Source organism: Schistocerca americana, unplaced genomic scaffold (genome assembly GCF_021461395.2).
Source record: "Schistocerca americana isolate TAMUIC-IGC-003095 unplaced genomic scaffold, iqSchAmer2.1 HiC_scaffold_1587, whole genome shotgun sequence".
NCBI lineage: Eukaryota > Metazoa > Arthropoda > Insecta > Orthoptera > Acrididae > Schistocerca > Schistocerca americana.
The window spans coordinates 17,501-25,000 of NW_025725674.1; the positions used below are offsets into that span (position 1 = coordinate 17,501).

The 7,500-nt window shown below is 52.8% G+C and overlaps 2 non-coding genes across 2 annotated transcripts; both read left to right on the forward strand.

Annotated features, from left to right (window-relative positions):
- The first annotated feature begins 4,608 nt into the window (after positions 1 to 4,608).
- On the forward strand, positions 4,609 to 6,518 carry LOC124570149. The gene has a single exon (XR_006971529.1). It is a non-coding gene; the product is annotated as a small subunit ribosomal RNA (ribosomal RNA).
- Positions 6,519 to 6,869: 351 nt separating this feature from the next.
- Positions 6,870 to 7,024, forward strand: LOC124570146. The gene has a single exon (XR_006971527.1). It is a non-coding gene; the product is annotated as a 5.8S ribosomal RNA (ribosomal RNA).
- The last annotated feature ends 476 nt before the right edge of the window (positions 7,025 to 7,500 follow it).

A 7,500-nucleotide genomic window follows, 5' to 3' on the forward strand; every position in this document is an offset into this window, starting at 1 on the left:
GCACCAGCATGGAACAACACCCAGTGCATCCTCTCCGCCACATTAGACAATCCACACTGTCATAACCAGACTGGGAGGTCCACTCAGAAAACAGAATATCCCACCCACCCGACAACCACCATTGCTCAGCCAAGCCACCAACACCCACACATGTCCTACACAGGGGTGCACCCAACATCACAATACTGCCTCCTCTCACAGCACACAAACAATGGCAGGAATGAAAGACACAGGTCTGCCACAAGCATGGAATGAGAGCGCCGCCTGTCATGAGCCAAAGGTGCATCCTGACGTGGCAAATCAGATGATGCCGCAGGCATCCACTTACTATAATCACAATCAACAAACCGGCCGCCCCGCCCCGCCCCCCATTAAACCTTTCCTTACAACAATGTGTACCTTAACCTAACCTATATCGTACCGTAACCTAACCTATATCGTACCGTAACCTAACCTATGTCGTACCGTAACCTAACCTATGTCGTACCGTAACCTAACCTATGTCGTACCGTAACCTAACCTATGTCGTACCGTAACCTAACCTATGTCGTACCGTAACCTAACCTATGTCGTACCGTAACCTAACCTATGTCGTACCGTAACCTAACCTATGTCGTACCGTAACCTAACCTATGTCGTACCGTAACCTAACCTATGTCGTACCGTAACCTAACCTATGTCGTACCGTAACCTAACCTATGTCGTACCGTAACCTAACCTATGTCGTACCGTAACCTAACCTATGTCGTACCGTAACCTAACCTATGTCGTACCTTAACCTAACCTATGTCGTACCTTAACCTACCCTATGTCGTACCTTAACCTAACCTATGTCGTACCTTAACCTAACCTATGTCGTACCTTAACCTAACCTATGTCGTACCTTAACCTAACCTATGTCGTACCTTAACCTAACCTATGTCGTACCTTAACCTAACCTATGTCGTACCTTAACCTAACCTATGTCGTACCTTAACCTAACCTATGTCGTACCTTAACCTAACCTATGTCGTACCTTAACCTAACCTATGTCGTACCTTAACCTAACCTATGTCGTACCTTAACCTAACCTATGTCGTACCTTAACCTAACCTATGTCGTACCTTAACCTAACCTATGTCGTACCTTAACCTAACCTATGTCGTACCTTAACCTAACCTATGTCGTACCTTAACCTAACCTATGTCGTACCTTAACCTAACCTATGTCGTACCTTAACCTAACCTATGTCGTACCTTAACCTAACCTATGTCGTACCTTAACCTAACCTATGTCGTACCTTAACCTAACCTATGTCGTACCTTAACCTAACCTATGTCGTACCTTAACCTAACCTATGTCGTACCTTAACCTAACCTATGTCGTACCTTAACCTAACCTATGTCGTACCTTAACCTAACCTATGTCGTACCTTAACCTAACCTATGTCGTACCTTAACCTAACCTATGTCGTACCTTAACCTAACCTATGTCGTACCTTAACCTAACCTATGTCGTACCTTAACCTAACCTATGTCGTACCTTAACCTAACCTATGTCGTACCTTAACCTAACCTATGTCGTACCTTAACCTAACCTATGTCGTACCTTAACCTAACCTATGTCGTACCTTAACCTAACCTATGTCGTACCTTAACCTAACCTATGTCGTACCTTAACCTAACCTGTATTGCGCCTTAACCTAACCTGTATTGCGCCTTAACGTAACCTGTATTGCGCCTTAACGTAACCTGTATTGCGCCTTAACGTAACCTGTATTGCGCCTTAACGTAACCTGTATTGCGCCTTAACGTAACCTGTATTGCGCCTTAACGTAACCTGTATTGCGCCTTAACGTAACCTGTATTGCGCCTTAACGTAACCTGTATTGCGCCTTAACGTAACCTGTATTGCGCCTTAACGTAACCTGTATTGCGCCTTAACGTAACCTGTATTGCGCCTTAACGTAACCTGTATTGCGCCTTAACGTAACCTGTATTGCGCCTTAACGTAACCTGTATTGCGCCTTAACGTAACCTGTATTGCGCCTTAACGTAACCTGTATTGCGCCTTAACGTAACCTGTATTGCGCCTTAACGTAACCTGTATTGCGCCTTAACGTAACCTGTATTGCGCCTTAACGTAACCTGTATTGCGCCTTAACGTAACCTGTATTGCGCCTTAACGTAACCTGTATTGCGCCTTAACGTAACCTGTATTGCGCCTTAACGTAACCTGTATTGCGCCTTAACGTAACCTGTATTGCGCCTTAACGTAACCTGCATTGCGCCTTAACGTAACCTGCATTGCGCCTTAACGTAACCTGTATTGCGCCTTAACGTAACCTGCATTGCGCCTTAACGTAACCTGCATTGCGCCTTAACGTAACCTGTATTGCGCCTTAACGTAACCTGTATTGCGCCTTAACGTAACCTGTATTGCGCCTTAACGTAACCTGTATTGCGCCTTAACGTAACCTGTATTGCGCCTTAACGTAACCTGTATTGCGCCTTAACGTAACCTGTATTGCGCCTTAACGTAACCTGTATTGCGCCTTAACGTAACCGATATTGCGCCTTAACGTAACCTATATTGCGCCGTAACGTAACCTATATTGCGCCGTAACGTAACCCACATTGCCCCTTAACGTAACCTATATTGCGCCGTAACGTAACCTATATTGCGCCGTAACGTAACCCACATTGCCCCTTAACGTAACCCACATTGCCCCTTAACGTAACCCACATTGCCCCTTAACGTAACCCAACACACGTTGGGCCTTAACCCAACACACGTTGGGCCTTAACCCAACACACGTTGGGCCGTAACCCAACACACGTTGGGCCTTAACCCAACACACGTTGGGCCTTAACCCAACACACGTTGGGCCTTAACCCAACACACGTTGGGCCTTAACCTGCTCTGTAATTGTCATACGACGCGTTAAATTAGTGTAGTGTTGCCTAACTGCAACCCCCGCAATATAGTTTGCTACTCGCACTGCCCGGTCCCCAGTGTATCGCTTCATGTTAAACACCTTGCAGCTATACACTGTAATGTGGATGGCAGCAGGACGTACATGCTCAATGCCCTTTGCAGTTGTTCATTGGCATTTGCAGTTGTTCATTGGCATTCGCATGGCGAAGCACTTAGCCTACGCTGTGGTACGGCCTGTGTCAACTGTCCGCTGATGTTGTACGTCCAAATCACACACTGTACTGCACATTGGTCCTCATGTACTGAATGATACATCGTGGTACATGTGACCGTACAACGACTGCGCCAACAACGGCGAACCATGCGGTCCAAATGTTGTGCACTCAGCTACGTGTCGTCTCCCTATAAGAGCTGGATTGCAGTGTGGTATGCCCTGGATGGCGATCAGCATGAGCCGTCTGTTGATGTAGTGGCGCGTGTTGTCAGACGTAGTCGTCTCTTCTCACACACCGTGATAGCACGGTGCACTGCGTTCCACATCTGCGACATGCGACAGAGGCCGGTTGACAGTCGTTCGCGCAATGGACATCGCATACGTACGGGGGCCACCTTCCACGTGTTCGCTAAGCGTGGACATGTTGTTGCGTGTATGTGGGCAGACAGTGTGTCGTGACACCTGACACAGGCATGCAACAATCGTTGAATTTGCAAATGGCGATGGACGCCTACGTTTGCTGGTGACGTTACGCAAATGAACAACTGGTAAACCGTTGTGGTGCGGTTGTTCTCGCTAGGGGTGAATCAGTGATGGCGACGATCGGTTGAGCTACCAACCGGTTGTTGCAGCGATACCCACCATGCCCACGAACGTGAATGGCATGTGGGTGTGAAGCGATACGCGGCGGTGGCTGGGTGGGACCGTCCCCGGCCGGTGAGGGGGGGCCTCCCGGCGTGTTGGCCGTGCGGTGCGTGGGCGCACGCGCTACAGCCGGCTGGTGGGGGCGGCCAGTGGCAGGCGCGCCGGCCGACGGAGGCGGCAGGCGGCGCAGCTGCGCGCCGGCGCACCCTGCACGCGGCGCCGTGCGGCCAAAGTAGGTCCTCGCGGGCCCGGTGCGAAGCGCGGTGGACATCTGCAGTGTGCTGGTCCGATTGAGGACTGTGTGCGCTGAGGATGCGCCGCCGCCCGGCGCTCGGCGCCGCGACGCCGTCTGCTGCTCGGTCGCCTCTGCGGTTCTCGCAGGTGGTTTGTATCGCAGCTGTGCGGACGTGTTGGCGCGTGCGCTGTGCTGGGAGAGTTCGCTTCGGCACCCAAGTGGGGCTTTTGTCCTTCTGTGGCGCTGGCGTTGGAGCTGCCGGTCACCGTAGGTGGCGCGTGTTGTCTCCCGCCGGCAATGCCACGACAGCACGCTCCCGGGCCTCTGTCGGCAGCGGCAAGCTCAGTTGGGAGCACGGGTGGTCGCACCTAAAGCGTCTACTCGCCAAACTCCGGGCGATTGCGCCTCTCTCGAACCCGACCAAGTACTTAGGACGGCGCTGCGCGCCGCCGGGACCTGAGAGGGTTTCGAGGTGTATGGTGCAGGGGAGCTCAGCCTCCTCCTGTTTGCAGAATAATTGAGCGGACGCTTGCGTGTTCGCGCGGGCCCCCGGGACACACTCCCGGGCGGCCGGCTGCTCAGCTCTAGTTGACGCAGCTCCCTGGTTGATCCTGCCAGTAGTCATATGCTTGTCTCAAAGATTAAGCCATGCATGTCTCAGTACAAGCCGCATTAAGGTGAAACCGCGAATGGCTCATTAAATCAGTTATGGTTCCTTAGATCGTACCCACGTTACTTGGATAACTGTGGTAATTCTAGAGCTAATACATGCAAACAGAGTCCCGACCAGAGATGGAAGGGACGCTTTTATTAGATCAAAACCAATCGGTCGGCTCGTCCGGTCCGTTTGCCTTGGTGACTCTGAATAACTTTGGGCTGATCGCACGGTCCTCGTACCGGCGACGCATCTTTCAAATGTCTGCCTTATCAACTGTCGATGGTAGGTTCTGCGCCTACCATGGTTGTAACGGGTAACGGGGAATCAGGGTTCGATTCCGGAGAGGGAGCCTGAGAAACGGCTACCACATCCAAGGAAGGCAGCAGGCGCGCAAATTACCCACTCCCGGCACGGGGAGGTAGTGACGAAAAATAACGATACGGGACTCATCCGAGGCCCCGTAATCGGAATGAGTACACTTTAAATCCTTTAACGAGTATCTATTGGAGGGCAAGTCTGGTGCCAGCAGCCGCGGTAATTCCAGCTCCAATAGCGTATATTAAAGTTGTTGCGGTTAAAAAGCTCGTAGTTGGATTTGTGTCCCACGCTGTTGGTTCACCGCCCGTCGGTGTTTAACTGGCATGTATCGTGGGACGTCCTGCCGGTGGGGCGAGCTGAAGGCGTGCGACGCGCCTCGTGCGTGCTCGTGCGTCCCGAGGCGGACCCCGTTGCAATCCTACCAGGGTGCTCTTGAGTGAGTGTCTCGGTGGGCCGGCACGTTTACTTTGAACAAATTAGAGTGCTTAAAGCAGGCAAGCCCGCCTGAATACTGTGTGCATGGAATAATGGAATAGGACCTCGGTTCTATTTTGTTGGTTTTCGGAACCCGAGGTAATGATTAATAGGGACAGGCGGGGGCATTCGTATTGCGACGTTAGAGGTGAAATTCTTGGATCGTCGCAAGACGAACAGAAGCGAAAGCATTTGCCAAGTATGTTTTCATTAATCAAGAACGAAAGTTAGAGGTTCGAAGGCGATCAGATACCGCCCTAGTTCTAACCATAAACGATGCCAGCCAGCGATCCGCCGCAGTTCCTCCGATGACTCGGCGGGCAGCCTCCGGGAAACCAAAGCTTTTGGGTTCCGGGGGAAGTATGGTTGCAAAGCTGAAACTTAAAGGAATTGACGGAAGGGCACCACCAGGAGTGGAGCCTGCGGCTTAATTTGACTCAACACGGGAAACCTCACCAGGCCCGGACACCGGAAGGATTGACAGATTGATAGCTCTTTCTTGATTCGGTGGGTGGTGGTGCATGGCCGTTCTTAGTTGGTGGAGCGATTTGTCTGGTTAATTCCGATAACGAACGAGACTCTAGCCTGCTAACTAGTCGCGTGACATCCTTCGTGCTGTCAGCGATTACTTTTCTTCTTAGAGGGACAGGCGGCTTCTAGCCGCACGAGATTGAGCAATAACAGGTCTGTGATGCCCTTAGATGTTCTGGGCCGCACGCGCGCTACACTGAAGGAATCAGCGTGTCTTCCTAGGCCGAAAGGTCGGGGTAACCCGCTGAACCTCCTTCGTGCTAGGGATTGGGGCTTGCAATTGTTCCCCATGAACGAGGAATTCCCAGTAAGCGCGAGTCATAAGCTCGCGTTGATTACGTCCCTGCCCTTTGTACACACCGCCCGTCGCTACTACCGATTGAATGATTTAGTGAGGTCTTCGGACTGGTACGCGGCATTGACTCTGTCGTTGCCGATGCTACCGGAAAGATGACCAAACTTGATCATTTAGAGGAAGTAAAAGTCGTAACAAGGTTTCCGTAGGTGAACCTGCGGAAGGATCATTACCGACTAGACTGCATGTCTTTCGGTGTGCGTGTCGTGTCGCGCAACACGCTACCTGTACGGCTCGCAGTAGCCGTGCGCCGCGTGCGGAACCACGCGTGCTTCTCAAAACTAACGCCAATGTTGTGTGGTACGAGCGCTGAAGCGCTGGAGCGGCTGGCCTGCGGCACCTGGCGCCTGGCGCCGGTTTTGAATGACTTTCGCCCGACTGCCTGTCCGCTCCGGTGTGGAGCCGTACGACGCCCATCGGCCGTGAGGCCGTTGGACACAGAACGCTTGAACAGGGGCCGCCACACGCCTACGTCCCGCCTATGCAACTGTCTTGAAAGAGACAGTGGAAACTAAGAAAAGATCACCCAGGACGGTGGATCACTCGGCTCGTGGGTCGATGAAGAACGCAGCAAATTGCGCGTCGACATGTGAACTGCAGGACACATGAACATCGACGTTTCGAACGCACATTGCGGTCCATGGATTCCGTTCCCGGGCCACGTCTGGCTGAGGGTCGGCTACGTATACTGAAGCGCGCGGCGTTTGCCCCGCTTCGCAGACCTGGGAGCGTCGCGGCCGCCTGTGGGGCCGGCCGCGCCTCCTGAAATGTGCGATGCGCGCCCGTCGCCTGGCGGTTCGCATACCGGTACTTACTCGGTAGCGTGCACAGCCGGCTGGCGGTGTGGCGTGCGACACCTCGTACAACGACCTCAGAGCAGGCGAGACTACCCGCTGAATTTAAGCATATTACTAAGCGGAGGAAAAGAAACTAACAAGGATTCCCCCAGTAGCGGCGAGCGAACAGGGAAGAGTCCAGCACCGAACCCCGCAGGCTGCCGCCTGTCGTGGCATGTGGTGTTTGGGAGGGTCCACTACCCCGACGCCTCGCGCCGAGCCCAAGTCCAACTTGAATGAGGCCACGGCCCGTAGAGGGTGCCAGGCCCGTAGCGGCCGGTGCGAGCGTCGGCGGGACCTCTCCTTCGAGTCGGGTTG